We start from the raw sequence: 16201 nt of genomic DNA on the forward strand, positions 1-16201 counted from the left end.
CTCAATGGCATGACATCTGTCAAACACAGATAATGCTGACTTTGCAGCGTGTTCCCACCCCATGGTTGCATCCTGATTTTAGGAAGATTTTGACATCACCCAGGGCTAAACTACCCAGTGTGCTATCAAATGGATCACTTGGGGCTTGAAGGAGGCTGCGATTTCAAGCCCTGCCTCTCTGATCCAAGTGCTTTGCAGTGAACAGTAGCAAAGCAAATACTCCTGTTTTTACTGCTAGTGCAAAGAAAATTCCACTTTTCAGGGGTTTGTGCACTGAGCAGTGCAGATCACATTTCTGTGACTCCACCCCACCTTTTTCCCCCCCTTTTCTTTCTCACAATGACATTGGCATTTCTTTGGAGAGTATTTAATTGCAGAAGGGTCTAACAGATCCTCCCCACTCAGAGCCCTGTTTGGAAGTGTCAACCCCAACTTGGAGTTCAACCCTCAGTCAGCAGAGCAGTAAAGCTGGCAGGCTTAAGTACTACAGGAATGCTAACATGGCAGATCTGAGAGAGTTAATTTGGCCAGAATGCACTCTAGTAATGTTTATGTTTTAGATAAAGTGCCTACAATGTTGCAGCTTGCCCTTCTGACCCCATTTCCTCATTCGTGTGCAGCTCAGAGAAAGTGATACTTAATTCCAAATCTTTGCTTTTATTAGCTCCCAGAGAGGGATAGGATTTCATCCCAGCCTTATCTCTGTTATAAACATCCTGTTACCATTCATATCAGGGGGATATCTTTGGGAAAATGATTAAATACTTTTCTCCAGACACAAACAGCATCCCCTGATTGATTCTGCACAGTCCGGGGTGATTTTGCTCGTGTGTGTGTTGTCAAACATCACGAGCCTCAGTGTTCCAGAAGGGGTGAAATTTTACATGCAAGTGTGAAAACTCGTGGGGCTCTTCTAGGAAATCCTGGTATCTGTGCATTTAAGAGCTCAGTGCTGTATCTAGACCCATCTTAGCCAGAGAGGTCCAATTCCTCTTTCAACCTTTTGCTAAGTGCACCTCTGATTGCATAAGTCACAAGCAAGCATGACATAAGTGCTGGTGCTCTTCCAGCTGCTTTCAGGATTGAATCAGCTTGGACACATTCTTGCAGTAGCACTAACAATATTTACTGTGCACTTCTAAGGTAATTTTCAATTAAGCAAACAAAACGATGAAGCACTGTGTGCCCAAGGCAGCTGACCCCAGAAAAGCCCCTTCTCCCACCCCACATCACGGCTCCAGAGCAGCAGCTCTTCAGCCAAGGCATGTTCCCAAACTTGAAGCCCACAAAAGGGACTGGAAGAACAAGTCCCCCCAGGCTGTCCAGCAATACACACAGGTGGTACTTCTAGAACCTCTGTACCTCTCAAAGGACTCACAAACCAAGAAAGCCTTCCCCACAGAATCTCAGAAGGTCTGGGTGGGAAGGGACTTTAAAACTCATCTCATTCCAGATGAGACACCTTCCCCTATCCCAGGCTGCTCAGAGCCCCATCCAGCCTGGCCTGGGACACTTCCAGGAATGGGGCAGCCACAGGCTCTCTGGGCAACCTGTGCCAGGCCTCAGCACCCTCACAGCAAAGAATTTCTTCATAATATCCAATCTAACCCCACTTTCCATCAGTTTTAAGCCATTCCCCTTTGTCCTGTCATCACATGCCCTCACAAACAGCGCTGGGGAGGCTGAGGCTTGGAGGGAGACTCTCTGGATGTGCCTGCACAGAGCTTGTGGAAGACAAAGGGCCTGATAACACCCTGCACTTAGCAGATGGCGAGGTTGGAAGCTTTGGCACTGCAAGGACAGGGTTCCCTGGTGTCACAGGTGCATTCCTGTGTGCAGTTCATGGAGATGGCATGGAGGTGTGATGGGACAAGCCCATGTGCAGAGGCTCTCTCTGTGTGGCTGTGCCCAGGGCTTGGGACATTTTGCCAGTTTGGTGTCTAGCTCTGCACCCACCCTCCAGTTCCTGCACACAAGGGGGCTGGGCCAAGGCCATAAACCCCCATATGTCCAACATTAAATAAACCCTTGGATTCACTCAAGCAGAAGCACATTTTCAGTGTCACAAAGGGCGGCTAGGAAGCCAGTTCTCCATGATTTTCCACCAGAGCTGAGTGCCAAATTCTGCTCTTTTTGACCTAGAAAATAGACATCCTGCTCAACTAAACCCCTGGATTCCCAAACATGCTCAGCAGGCAGCACTGCTCCTCGGTGAGGAGCATGGTTCAGCTCCACATTCCCCAGCAAGCATCTGCAAACACTTCCATATGGCAGAGAGTGCCTGGAGCTGGGGCTCAACGCAGCTCCCCACCAAAATACATCCAAATTCTGAAAACAAACACAAACCTGGTCTACGTGACTTTTAAAGGGCGGACTGACTCTTAACGTATACGTGGAATTTGGGGTAAAAGAGAAAAAATGTTCCAATAGCTGGAATATAACCGGCTGTAAAATTACAACTATTTTTCCTGAAAGTTCAAAAGGAACTTTTTTAATTTACATGGATAAAAGGAGACATATCTCATTTTGGAATTCTTTTTTAACAAGTTATCTAAGATACAAAGAAAAGAACACCACCAACAAAATATTTTTTTCCATGTTCTGTAATTAGCTTCTAATTCCTTTTAGCTTTGGCGATTTGACTAAACCCAGTAATTTGGTAATTTAATGAAAACAAAATCTCAAAGTGAAAATTTTAAACAAAAACTGAATTTTACATGGAAAGTTAGTTCCTGCTTCTTTCTTTCTTTTCTGTCCAAGATTGAAAGATATGAACTAAAACGGAATATTTTTCAGAATTTCTTTCTCTCCTCTTGCTGGAGGCTGCAATAAATCAAGCAGACTTTCAATGTAACCTTTTGATTTTAACAGCCTTTGTACCTAATTAAATAATGCACCCTCCAGGGGACAAAAAGAGGGAACAGTCCCTCTGTTCTCCATCCCTTTCAGCCATTCCTTCTCGGAGAAGCAGAATGAGATGCCTTGTGCAACAGGGGATGGTCACAACCAGGGAATCTGCACACCTTGAAACATCACCCATCACCTTGCTCAGGTGGGCAGGAGCACTGTGGGACCACAGCAGCACCAGCCCACCCCACAGCTCCCAGCACTGCACATCCAGATTCCTCTGCCACCTGGAAAGGGTCATTCTCAAGCAATCAAAAAAAACCTTCACGGATTGGAACCTCAAGGAACCTTTCTGAGGAAGAGTCTCCACATGGGCACAAACAACAACGAAAACAGAGCCTTTTGGGATCACCACCAACAGCTCCAGTGTCCCCAGGAGGAGGAGAGGCAAAGTGGGTTCAGAAAGGTAGGAACAGGCTCAGAGGGGTGCAGAGGGCACCAGCTTCTCCCCCCACCAGGCACTCCTCCTGTCCCCGAGTGGGGTTAAGCTCCCCCAGCAAACACCATTCATTTCCCTACCTGGCCCCCAGCCAGAAGATTTTGCCTTCCAGTCATGTGAACTCTTCAATCTGAGATTCGTACAAGCTGAGCTTACATGAAACTGTTTCCTGAAACAAACTGTTCCCATTCCCTCTCCACCCCACAATTCCTGCTAGAGCAAAGCCAAGCCTGTTTATTGATCAGCCAGCCATAAAGCAAGGACCAGAGATCCTGATGCATCCTTCAGAACCTGGGGAGATGCGCTCTGCTATCAGGCTTGCTCAGTTTAATTACACTCCCTTCAAACATTACACCCCTTAATGTGCATTTAAACAGGTCTTAACCTCTTGGGTACATTTTCTAATGACCTTTGTTTTAACCCAGAGCATTCAGTGGTGCAAATGAGATGCTGTGAGCCATGTGTGAGTCATGAGTTTTGCTGAAGCGAGAATTTGATCCCTGATTCCAATAAAAAGCAGATCAGATCCTATATCCTTACTTCCAAAAGCCAGACTGCCTGCTGTTTTTACCACGGCTGGATAGTAGAAACATGATATTACATTGTGGGATGTTGGGCAGAAGAAAATTGGACATGAAATGATTTCTTTCACTCGGGACCAGGACACCCCATTAAGTAGGAAGCTTTTGTGAAGGAAGGTGAATGGGCAGTGGAAGAGGAGAAGTGGTGATGGTTGGATACAGCACATCAGGGGCCTGACTTATGGGATGAAGAGTCACCATGAAATCCAGACACCATGGGCATCATCCCTGCCTGCAGCACCACGACAGCAGGGGAGAAAAGAGCCAGGAGAATGTGAGGTCAGAGTAAAGCAATACAAATCTGGTTATGTCACAGGCAGATGGTGGAACCTCACCTGGAATAACATGGGAACATCTGCTCCTTCTTTCCTTAAGATGAAGCATATTGGAAGGAATTAAAGACAGGGAGGGGTATAAAGAAAGTGAAAAGGAGAAGAATGCAGTCAGAAGACTAGATAATGTTAAAAAAAAAAAGTTCTTAAAAAACCCCCATCACCTCTGCTAAAAACAGTACTTTCCCAGGAATAGATGTTTCTCACTTTTATATTACTTTTTTTATATTACTTTTTGAGAAAAGAAAACCTCTGTCCTAGAACAGGACAGAGAAACTTTTGCTGGACTTTTTAATCAGAACCGAAGCCTGACTTTCTCAGTCCAAGCCAGGTCTCCAAAGCAGTTTCTAGGTGCATTTCCTAGGCAGATCTTTCATTTTCATTTATTTAACTGGGATTTAAACATGCATTTAAGCCTGGGCTTTCCTGGACTTGGTGACTAAATCTCCTCAGTCTCACCAGGAGAGCTGAGCCCTGCATTGGCTCAAGGAGCTCACACCCAGCCCATGGGAAGCATCATCCTGGGATCGGGAATGCACCATTGGGCTGGGCTTAGGCAATCTTGGGAGCCAGGAGGATGCAGGTCCTGCATTCCTACCAAACCCTTAGCTAAACTGAGAAGCCCAGTGTGCTCCAGGGTACAAATGTGGCACCTCTGGGACTGAAACAGCCACAATGACAGTGCCCGAGTGTGGCAGAGAGGATCTGGGGACCTCCTGCCATTTGCAGAGCCCTGGAGCCAGCTTTGGCCAGCTGCTGCAAGGTTTGACCGACTCAAATGACAAAAGGATTGCTGGAGGTCATCCCCACCTCCACAGAGAGCCTCAGCCCAGCTTTCTGCACAGCAAACCGCCCTCCTTGCAGGGTAATGCTGATCAGGTAATTCCAATCAGGAATATGCAAAGGTTTTCAAACACAGAGCTTACAGCCACTTCTTTAAAAAAAACAAAAACAAAAAACAAGCACCTTTTTCCAGTTTAATATTTGGCCTCTGATCCACCTCTTCCCTGTATTTTCTCAATAAGAATGTTTGGGTGCTCGAGGAGCTGTCAGCTTGGGTTGGAAATGCTGAGACCTGACACTTCTAGATTAAATGTCAACCAGATGTTTGCACACTTCCCTATGAGCCCTTCAAGAAGCTTCAATTTGGTATTGTGTTTCATTATTAGGGAAAACCCGAGTTCATACCTTCAGTTGGAGCTGAAAGGGATTGAATGCCTCAGGCAAAGAGAGAAGGCAGAAGAAATGACAGGTACCTGAGCAGTAGGAAACACTAATCCAAACTGCAATACTCAACAACTGGTGTCTATCTTTTCTTTTTCTCAGATGTATTTGAAGCCTGACTGAAATAAACTGGCTTTGATTCCAGAAACTATTTTTACAGAATACTAACATTTTCCCTCAACCACTGAAGCAAGGGAAACGTGGAATGGGACATTGCCCTTCCCTTAATCCTTTCAGTCTCAGTGCCAGGGGTGGCACTGCTTCTGACAATGGAGAGCGGGATCCAGGGGAAGAACTGAAAGGAGATTTATTCTTGAAAAGAGAAGAGACAAGGAAGCATGATTGGAGCTGGAACTGTCTAAAGCCCCTACCTGAGATGCAGGATGACACTCATTTCTTTGTGCAACATCTCATCTGAGGCCAGAGAGATGCCTCAGTTCCTACTATGCAAAATGAGATTTACAGGAAGAATTTTTTGTGTTTGTTGTGTCTTGTATGGTCTTCACAGCCACGACTCACCCTTACCATGCTCTGCACATGTACTGCAGCAGGGCCTCAGGCCGAGATGGGAGCTCTAGGTGCCAATGTAGTCAATAAATAAGGACATAAATAACACAGTTACAACATGTGGCTGAGAACTGGCTCTCATCCCAGAAATTCAGAGTGAACTCTCCTGGTTTTCTTGGTTTAGTTTGATTCTAGTTTCTTGGACAAAGTAACAATTTCTTAAACTGCATTTTCAGTATTATTAAAGAAATCAACAGGGAGACCTGGACAATGACCCCACAAAATGGGCCTCATGAACATCTCCAAGAGGCAGCTGAGAGCTGCTGATGGAGCAGGCAGGATCAACACCCCAAGCCAGATCCTTCACTTACAGCTGCATCCAAGTTCCAGAATCCACATTTTTTGGATCAAGCATATCTATAGAAACAAAGGCATTAACACATGCACACACCCTGCTAGAGTTAAGGTTTGTGGTAAAGGCTGAATTCTTCTTCTCCACATAAAACAAGCTCCAAAAGACGCTCTTAGAAGTATGACCCCAAAAAAATCCCCACTGGAGCAAACCTTCTGCAAGAAGGGAACACCTCCAGAGCCTCCCAACCCACCCTGCAGGAGCACAATGCTGATCAGCTGGGAGCTGATTCCTAACCCCTGAGGCACAGGCAAGGATTCCCACTGAACTGCAGTACTGAGAGCAAGGAACAATTCCACAGGACCCAGCAAATGGCTCCCAGCAGGACCACGATGAGAGCCTGCCCTTGCACACTCGTGCACAGGGGGCTGTGAAATAAAGGAGTGAAATCCTGGCTGTGATGAAGTCGGTGGCAAAACTCCCACAGACTTCAGTCCCAGGATTCCACCCATTGCATTTGTGAATGTCAGGGCAGCAGCCGAGCCCCAGACCCCATTCCAGCCTCCCAGGCCGGTGTGGAGCCACTTGTGAAGGTTCAGTGACCACTCCAGAGCACCAATGCATTCCCCAGCAGGCTCACAAGATGCTGCTGAGCCCGGGGGAGGTGAGCAGGCTGGAGGGCTCTCCATAAATGTGTCACCCAAAATGGGACAGAGAGGGAAATCTGATAACTTAGAACAACTCCTGTGTTACTCTGCTTGCTGGGGAGCAGCAGGGACACTGCTGAAGGCTTTTGAAAACAAAAATACTTCATCATTACAAAGGCTGGGGGACTCTCATTGTCCTGTGTGAAGTCTCTTTGGACAACACAATGGCATCTGAAGAGAACAGACAGAAGAGATGCTCAGCACAGAGATGTACTGAAGGGAATAACAAAGGGAAATGAAACCCAGGCAATCAATCCATCCACACTGTTACAGAACAATGCCATGGTACTGTCTTTGCAAGAATCCAAAGATTGGGAAAGTGCTAAAGTAAATTAATAATCGTCTGGCAAAACCACACAGGTTGATCCATGTCCTGCAGAAGTCAATGGGGGTGATTTCAGTGCCACAATCAGAGCATGTAGCTTTAATGTATTGGTGTGCACTCATTTAAAGCTAAAACACCTCCTAGGAACAGGATTCTGTGTCACACACATATTCACTGCAAAGACTCGCTGGGAAACATCTGATAGAACCACTTTTAGGTGACAGTTTGCTCTGGGAAAAGTTGCCAATGGATCTGCTGGAGAGCAGCAGATGGAAAACACAGAGTTTGGATTTCCTAACAAGATACGGGAGAAAAGTAAACCAAGAGTATAATTTTCTCCTAGACAAGCCAGTTCAGCAGCTGGCCACGTCACCTACAGACTAAATACTTCTGTGTTTATGATCCTATTCTAGGATTTGAAGTGAAAACTTAATGTTTGGTTCAGCTCTAACAGGAGAAGTATTGCCAGAGAGTAGATAAAATCCAGCATCTAAACTGCAAACCATACACCTCATAGTTCACATCCCTGGAGTGAAAAATATTAAAACTTATTCCCAGCAAGTCTTCCTCATTCCTAAATATGAAAATTTAACACCTACCAACTTCTTCAGACAACAGCAAGCCTTGAATGAGCCATGACCTGGTCTCTCATTGAAGAATCCAGACTCTGCTTCAAGAAAATAAATTCTTTCCAGTTACCAAAAATCACAGCTATTTAAATAGCACCAACTGCATAACCACAGATGTATCTTCAATACTTGGTACATACTTGAACAGGGATATGCTGCCTGATTCTGTTTACAAATAATTAAAAGCCCCACCTGTAAAATCTGCCTTGGTGGATTTACATTGCTCAAATGGTTTTCTCCAAACCCAACTTCTTTTGTAGTGTGGAGGCCTGAAGTCAAAGAAGTTCTGCATGTTTATAATCAACAACTCCCAAGACCTTATACCATCACCTCAGTCCAATACACACACAGGCAAGAACATGCAGAATCAGGGCTCATCTTGCAAGGTGGGAGATGCTGGAATGCTAATAGATATGACCAGAAAAGACATTCCAGAGTGTTGAAATGATCCCTGAACACTAGAACGATCCTTTGCTCCCTGGAACAAGAAGTAGTTAATCCTGGAGGAAGGGATGATTGTTGAATTGAACCAACAACAACCTAGTACTGCCAGACCCAGGAAAAGCAAAGGTGAGAAACACATCACAGTTCCCTCCACCCCTGAGCTGGATTCTTTGCAGTGGTGCTTGTTAAAAGCACACTGTGTGTGTGTTAATCTTTCTCCTGAGCTTCTTGCATAAAAACAACAAACAACCCACAAAACCCCAGCACAAATCTCAAAGTACACATATCCATCCTGTCCCAACACAGGGATGGAGGCACCCAGCTAAGTGGGAACAGCACAGGAAATGCAGCTGTGTGGCTGCATGCAGCTTCCTCTGCACATTTTGGTTCAGACAAGTCATGACACAAGCCTTGTGTGACCACAAGTCCTCCTGGGTTGCAGAAATGGTGCTCGTAGTTGCAAAATAGTTGTGCACACAACAACAAAACTATGCATGTTTTGGAGCACCAGTTGAAAGAGAGAGATTTCCCTTGTGAAACTTATTCCTTTTGGGTTAACTGAGGGTGAGTTTGTCAGGAGGGAAAGAGAGGAAAAACACCTGAGGAGGCAATAGTGGAGCTGTTTTCAAAACTGATTTTTTTTTTTTTAAGAGCAAAACAACCTCCACGTGAGAATCCCTACAAATCACATTTTTTCAGCCTTTAAAATGAGTTTAAGAAGAGCAGGTGGTGAGGACACCTCCTGTTATTTGTGTGCAGTGCACAGACAGCCCAGTCCCCAGGGTGATGCTGCAGGGCAAACCCAGGTAACACAAGACCTTAACTCCTCACCCCTAGAGCAGCCAGGCAGGCAGGGAAGCAGCACTGTTTGCAGCTTATCAATAGAGAAATGAACCAGGATAAAGAATAACTTAGCTGTGGGCAAAAGCAGAGCTCATGGCAGAGACAAGAGCAACACCCAGCCCCACTATTGCCCATCAAATTGTCTTCACCACAGAACACAAATGCTTTCTAGGCAGGGAAATAACTCAGAAGTCAGACCATTTTCCCCCATAAAATCCATCTCTTCACACTATTTGAGCACTTACAGCCAAGCATATTCCTCAGACAGGTAGCACATAATTCCTGTATTTAAGACACAGAACTAGGCCTGTGTTGAAATACAGACAACTTCCTTCCAGCTGCTGAGGTAAAGCTCTTTCTGGAGACACCAACACAGCCAGGCAAACTCCTTTCCACACCACAGTTTGCCACCAAAGCACCCCTTACTGTAAGATTGTACCTGCCAAGGATGTGTCACCCCCCTTTATCCTGCACAGAGCCTCAGAAGGGCACCCACACCCCCAGAGCCCCACACCGAGGGGGTGGCACCCCCTCTCCAGCACTGTACCTCGAGCCCCAGGGTCTGCTCCACGCTCTGGTGACAGCACAGGACAGCACAGGACAGGACTCCAGGAGCACGGAGCAGCAATGGCTGCAGGAACGGCTGCAGGTCAGGAGCAAGGAGCAGCAACGGCTGCAGGTCAGAGGGAAGGAACAGCAATGGCTGCAGGAACGGCTGCAGCTCAGGAGCACGGAGCAGCAATGGCTGCAGGTCAGGAGCAAGGAGCAGCAATGGCTGCAGGTCAGAGGGAAGGAGCAGCAATGGCTGCAGGAACGGCTGCAGCTCAGGAGCAAGGAGCAGCAATGGCTGCAGGAACGGCTGCAGCTCAGGAGCAAGGAGCAGCAATGGCTGCAGGTCAGAGGGAAGGAGCAGCAACGGCTGCAGGAACTGCCCCAGGCGGGCTGTGAGGGCACAGCCTCCCTGCAGTCCCTGCTCCGGGCCCATTAATTGCCCTAATGGGGAACACCTGGAGCAGGTACCGAGGCACAGCCTTGGCTGCCGATTGCTCGGGTGCTGTGGGACGAGCTGCTCAGCAACCCCAGGTCTGGGAGCTGGGGCCGTTTGCCCTGCAGGGCTGAACCCTGGACATTTGTCCCAAAGGCACAGCAGCACAGCTGGTGTGCTTTTCTTTTTCCTTTTCCTGGCCAAAGCTTTTCCTTCAGCCTGTTCAGTGTGCAGGTGAGTGCCCTGGGCCTGTGGCCACTGGGTGGGTGGCTCTTTGAATAGTGTGTGCAGGTGTTTCTCATGAGAGCCAGGGCACCACAGACCTGCCTCCCTCCCTGTGTGCTTTCCTAGGCATCCACCTGGATTTGGGCTTTGGAGGAGGCCTTGAATGTCTCAGAGAAACCCCTTTTTGAAATGCTGTTTTCATATAAATAAAAAAGTAAAAGCCTTCTAAAATTACCTCCCAATAAAGTACCAAAACATTAAAATAGCAGAATTAGCTAAAAGCGAAAAAAAAAAAAACATTATGTTCTGTATCTGACCTGAGTATACTTTAACCACCTAACAAATGTCAATTTTAGACCAGTCTGCTTGAAAAACACTGATAATTTTTTCCTTTACATTTTTAGAAACAAAATTCCTTTTCCTCACATGTTAGTTACAGAGCAACCTAGACAACATGGCAAAATATGTATATATTAAAACATACCTTGTGTAGCTCCACAACAAAATTCAGCACCTCCTGCTGAGCTCCAGGACTCTTGTAAGATGTTATGGTGCACCCACTGACCTGTCAAAATACAAAATGCCCTCAGAACCTCCACCACTGACTATCTGTGCAGTAGATCACTGTACATCAGTTATTCTGGATATATTTTGCCTGTCCACTCTCTACTTGTTTGGAGCAGAGAGTAAGCAAAACGAGATGGTTTAGGCAGATGCTAACGTGCCTTGAGCTATCTTTAAAGTCTTTGGACAGTAAAATACTTTTTATTTATAGTGTAGTGCTTCTTTCTCAGTTCAGGCATAGTTCAGTCCCAGTCATATAAATAATACTCTGACCATTAGAATAGGAAAAAAACAGTGTATGGACCTACTTATTACACCAACCAGATAAGCCCTTTAAGGCCAGGGTAATTTATGGACTATGCTGGAACGTTTATGGGCTAATTAGGCAGCCCTACAATGATAATGAATTTTATGGACACTGAAAAAGCCCTGCAGATGAGCAGCCTGGCAAAGCACAGAATGTCACACAGCTTTAAGACCATTCATCCAGCACTAGTAAAATATGGCTCTGTGAGAGCCGGGGCTGTGCCTGCAGCCCAAGCAGCGCTGGAAACAGCTCCTGCCCCAGAGAGATGGGAGCTGGCAGCTCCTGCAGCCCCTCCGCAGCCACTGGTCTTGCCTGGCAAATACGAGACAGGAAAATATTACATTTGTTTGGATAACAAATCATTGCCACCAAAGCACAAAGGCCCAGCAAAGCAAGATCGATGTGTTCCTAATTTTCACGTCTTTCAGGAGCAAACCAGATCCTTCCTGAGATTAAAACCCACTACTTCAACCCTGGTTTTCTGGGGATTGAAATTAGTCAGGGAAGGTAATTGTCTTGTTCTCTCAGCAGAGATGGTTTTATCTGGCTCTGGAAAGGAAAGGAGTCCAGAAGCTGGTGGATTTTTGGGGACAACCTTCTCCAAACTCAAGAACTGTCCATGCCAACAATCTGAAAAACAATGGCAGCAGGAGCCTGCATGGAGGAGCACAGAGCTCCTGACAAAACTGAGCCCAAAAAGGGACGCATACAAGAGGTCCAGGTAATTACAGGTGACCAGGAATACAGCGGGTGACCAAACATGCAGCAGGTTGCCCAGAGAGGTTATGGAGTCTCCACCCATGCAGGTATTGAAACCCTGCGAGGCCCTGGGAACCTGTCCCTGCTGAGAGCAGGTGGGACAGGATAGTACCCAGGATTATGGCACTGGTGCTCAGAGGGTGCTGAGCAGAGCTGTGTGTGAATGCTGCCCCACTGGTGTGCCAAACACAGCTGAGTCAGAGCAGCTGGGGAGGTGCCCCGTCCCTTTCGTGGCCAGAGCCCCCCCAGAAGGGTCAGTGCTCATGGCTTGTTGTCTGCCAGCTGCAGACACAGCTGGGAATGCCCTGCCCTGTGCACAACCATCCCGTGGTCAGAGCTCTCAGCTGCATGTGGGGAGCTCTCCCAGGACTCTTCACGTATCTTACAATAAACAACTTCGGGATAAAACAAACCAAAACAAAACTAAACCCAAGCAAAACAACCTTGGGAATTGGCATGAGAAGCCAGAAACCCTACCTGCCAGCTGGGTGCCCTGAGTGCTGTTACAGACCTTTTCTTCCCAGGGTATTCTCCTTGGAGCTCTCTGAATCCCCAGCCTGAGCTGAACAGAGGCTCTGGACTGTCCAGCCAAGCCTGTAACCCCAAGGCCATGCAATGCCATAAGTGGAAACAAGTGGGCATCTCAAAGTCTCATCTGAAAGACTCTGCAACACACGTGTCAGCTTTCCTGTAGTTGTTTTTACTGTTTGCCTGCTTTGCCTTACAGCACATCTCAGCATGAAAGCAAACAGCTCAGAGATCCCTAATCCCCTCACTGCTGCTCCTGTGTTGTTATCTCAGGGCAGAAGGTCTGGCTTTGCAGCCACACACTGCATGTCACACCTCAGTGTATTGATTCAGCGACAGCTTCCTCTGATTCATGGCTGCAACTGACATTAGAGGCGGTTCCTGTACAAAATATATGTGGCATAGTCAGTAGAAATTAATTTAAAGCCACTAAGCCTGCCCTGTGAATAGTCCTGTGCTTCTAAGTTAAGCACACTCGGGGGTTTACAGGTATCTAAGCAGGGCTCAGCTCTGTGCTGACCAGTATTTCAGGAGGTGTTCCTAAAGGTGTTTGACCAACTGCAATTGTAAATTGAAGGTAAATAGGATTTTCAAAAGCTCCTCAAATAATACTTTTGTTACTCTCAGCAGGAGTTAGTACCCACATCAACACAGACCTGAGAGTGTTTTCCCCAGTTGAATGAGGAGACTTCAATCCTGACATGAACTGGGTTCAAAATCCCAAAGCCTTGCTCCTGGGAAGGATCTCAGGAGCCCTCTGGAAATGTCCCTCTGCCCAGTGAGGAAAGGGGGCCTTCAGCCCTAGCAGCACCGAGTAGGGAATATCCAAATATGTGACTTAGGGACTTGGAAGAGGCTTTCTTAAGAGAAAACACTCACTTTGACCTAAAATCTGGGCTCTTTGGGACAGGAACTTTGGGCTTGATAATTCATTTCAGTGCCTGCTGACATAGCTAATTAGAGATAGGAAGATCAGGAGGGAGCCACCTCCCCCAGCACAGACCTCTGTGGCTGAATTCACCTTCTAACGCAACTTCATGGCCAGCTAGAGATGCTTTTTGTAGGGGCTGATTCCTTTGTCCCATTTCTGTGCCCTGGGCATACCAGGGGGACTGGTTCCCATCTGAGCACCACCTCTGTAGGTGGATGAATTTAGGTGAGACAAATCCTCTCCCTCCTGAAGGGATGTCACATCCCATTGAAATCATGCAGGGTTAGCCACCCCCGTGCTTTGGATATCCCTCCAGTTTCTGCTATTAATTTATATATTCATCAATACACATTAATTCACACACACATCAGTATATGACCTTTTGTCTTTCTGTGCATGGTCGGGGTTTGGTTTATTGGGGCACCAAATAACATCACAATTTCTCATGGGAATACCTGAACAACTTGTAAATCCACATGTGTGAGTGCATTAGAACAGAATTCAACAAAAACCAGAAATCCAGTGAAACACAGTCAAAAGACATTCTTGGAGATTCTCTATTTGCTTTAGGTTTCTGAAACACTGAACACACTAACGGTTTTGACATTACTATTAGGACCTTTCAGGCTTTCCCCTCTTTTGTTTTTTTCTCTACTTGAAAATGGAGAGACATTGGAAGTATTATGATGTGTTTTGATCACCTTTCACATCTCATACTGTTTTCCAGTCAAAAAAAAAGGGAAAACAGGAAAAAATTAAATTAAAAATAGGAGGTTAGAATTGCAGCTAAACCATGGCAATGCCATAACTGCATAAGGAAGCAAAAATTTGGTTTACAGAAACCAAAATATATAAATCTTTCAGTCTAGTACTTCATTCTGATTTAGAAAAAAGAAACGTTTTCCCGTATTTCCTTCTTGGTCTGACTGGAGATGAAAACTTGTGGCATATTAATCCCTTCTTAAATTAGATATGCCCTCTGAAAACTATGGAATTGTGGGCTATAAATGGCCTAGCATTAATTGCAGTAATTTCCCCATGGCTAAAATGGATGTTGCAGGGCCTTTTATTCCCTTAAATTCTCTCCATCCTTTCTTTAAATAGCTACAGTGTGAATGTCACCTGACATTTCTGTTCCTTTGGGGAGCAGTTGCACCCCCTGACCCTTGGCTGTGTCTCCCAGAAGCTGCAGTCATTTTCAGTTAAGGGTAATTGGCAGCAGAATACACTTTGTTCTGCAGAGTGTTAAAAATGGGGGACTTTGTTTTGCCAACCTTCCTGAACTTCCTTTCAGTTCAACGAAGGAGTGCAACATTTGTATAAGAAAGAAATATTGTCTTCAATGGGAAATGTATTCCATGTGTGTTATAATTTATATTATGACAGATCTTTCTTAACGTACAATATTGTTATTCACTGGGTGGAAACTTTATCAACTTCTTTCTTTCTTTTGGAAAAAAATGAGTTCTTTGAGGTGACCATAATTTTTATTTGCGGAAATATGTGATAAATTTGAATAATAAATTTATATTAAACCTCCCATTTGTATTCGATTTCCTTCATAAATCTGGGTAAGATGTCAGCTGAGCTGTTCATGTATAAAATATTAGAACAAACATTGCCTGTCTAATTGAAAAATCTGTCTTCATCAAGGACCTGGAGCTGAGCTTAAGAATGAAAGATGGAGGCTTTATTTAATGCAGCTCTGCCCCGACTGTCATGAATGCTGTCTTTTTCCTCCCCTTCACCACCTCAACAGGAACAGCACAGCTCTATTCCCCAGCTGCTCTTAAAGGCAGAGCACAAAGATATGCAGAGAAAGGAATGGTGGCTGGTGTCTGCGGAGTGCTTTACGGACTTGCGCTGGCGAGCGTTAATCCTGCTGCACTCAGAGGATGGGAGCTGCATTCCCCACTGGATTGGCTGGCCCGGGCTCAAAATTTACAGCCAATGTAATAATCTTCCAGGGTCACCCGTGGGGTCACTCCCCTTATCACCAGAGGATGTAACGACAACAGTGGGGAGAGATAAAGGCGAGAGCAAAAAGGGAAATGAAAAAAGAGGCTGGGAGGGTTTCACAGACCAAGGAAAGGAAAAAAGGAGGAAAGAAAGGGGCAAAAAGAGAGCATATGTGTGTTTTCAGAACTGCTGGGATTTCCCTGGCTGATTTAAAGCTCAGAGAGTGATTGTGAAAACCTGCCAACCCCACCAGCATGCCCTGAGCCAGCCAGGCTTTCATGAGAGCCACTGCAAAGTCAGTCCTGGTTTGAAACAGAGACAGGAGCCTCTGTGGCCCTTGGAGTAGGTGAGGGTGAGAGCTGGAGGGTCTGGGAGGGACCCAGAGAGAGCAGCAGCCCAGGGAGCCTGGCTGGAGGGTGGAGGGTGCCTGCTCTGCTCACAGGGGCATGGGGCTCGACCCTGCTGAGCTTCAGAGATGTGCAGCAGGGGTGAGCAGGACCCTCTCAGTTTGTTATTCCAGAAAAAAATGCCCAAGTGCCCAGTAATTAGCAATTCAAGGGTCTCTGAAGCTCTTTCAAAGTTTACTTGTAAGGATGCGTGTAAGATTTTTCTCTGTGCCCTGAGGAAGCACTGAGGTGAGTGAATGAGAAACA

At 46.1% G+C, this 16201-nt stretch overlaps 1 long non-coding RNA gene across 14 annotated transcripts in view; it reads right to left on the reverse strand.

The window, feature by feature from the left end:
• LOC135297772 (uncharacterized) overlaps positions 1-16201 on the reverse strand; it is a 210987-nt gene that overhangs the window by 97917 nt on the left and 96869 nt on the right. For 13 of the 14 annotated variants that reach the window (XR_010359708.1, XR_010359712.1, XR_010359717.1 and 10 more), the window contains one exon: positions 10985-11065. The exons of the other annotated variant lie outside the window; for it this stretch is intronic. This is a non-coding gene — a long non-coding RNA (uncharacterized LOC135297772). The remainder of the gene's footprint in view (positions 1-10984; positions 11066-16201) is intronic. 14 annotated transcript variants of the gene reach the window in all.

This window comes from Passer domesticus, chromosome 3 (genome assembly GCF_036417665.1).
Source record: "Passer domesticus isolate bPasDom1 chromosome 3, bPasDom1.hap1, whole genome shotgun sequence".
Classification (NCBI taxonomy): Eukaryota; Metazoa; Chordata; class Aves; order Passeriformes; family Passeridae; genus Passer; species Passer domesticus.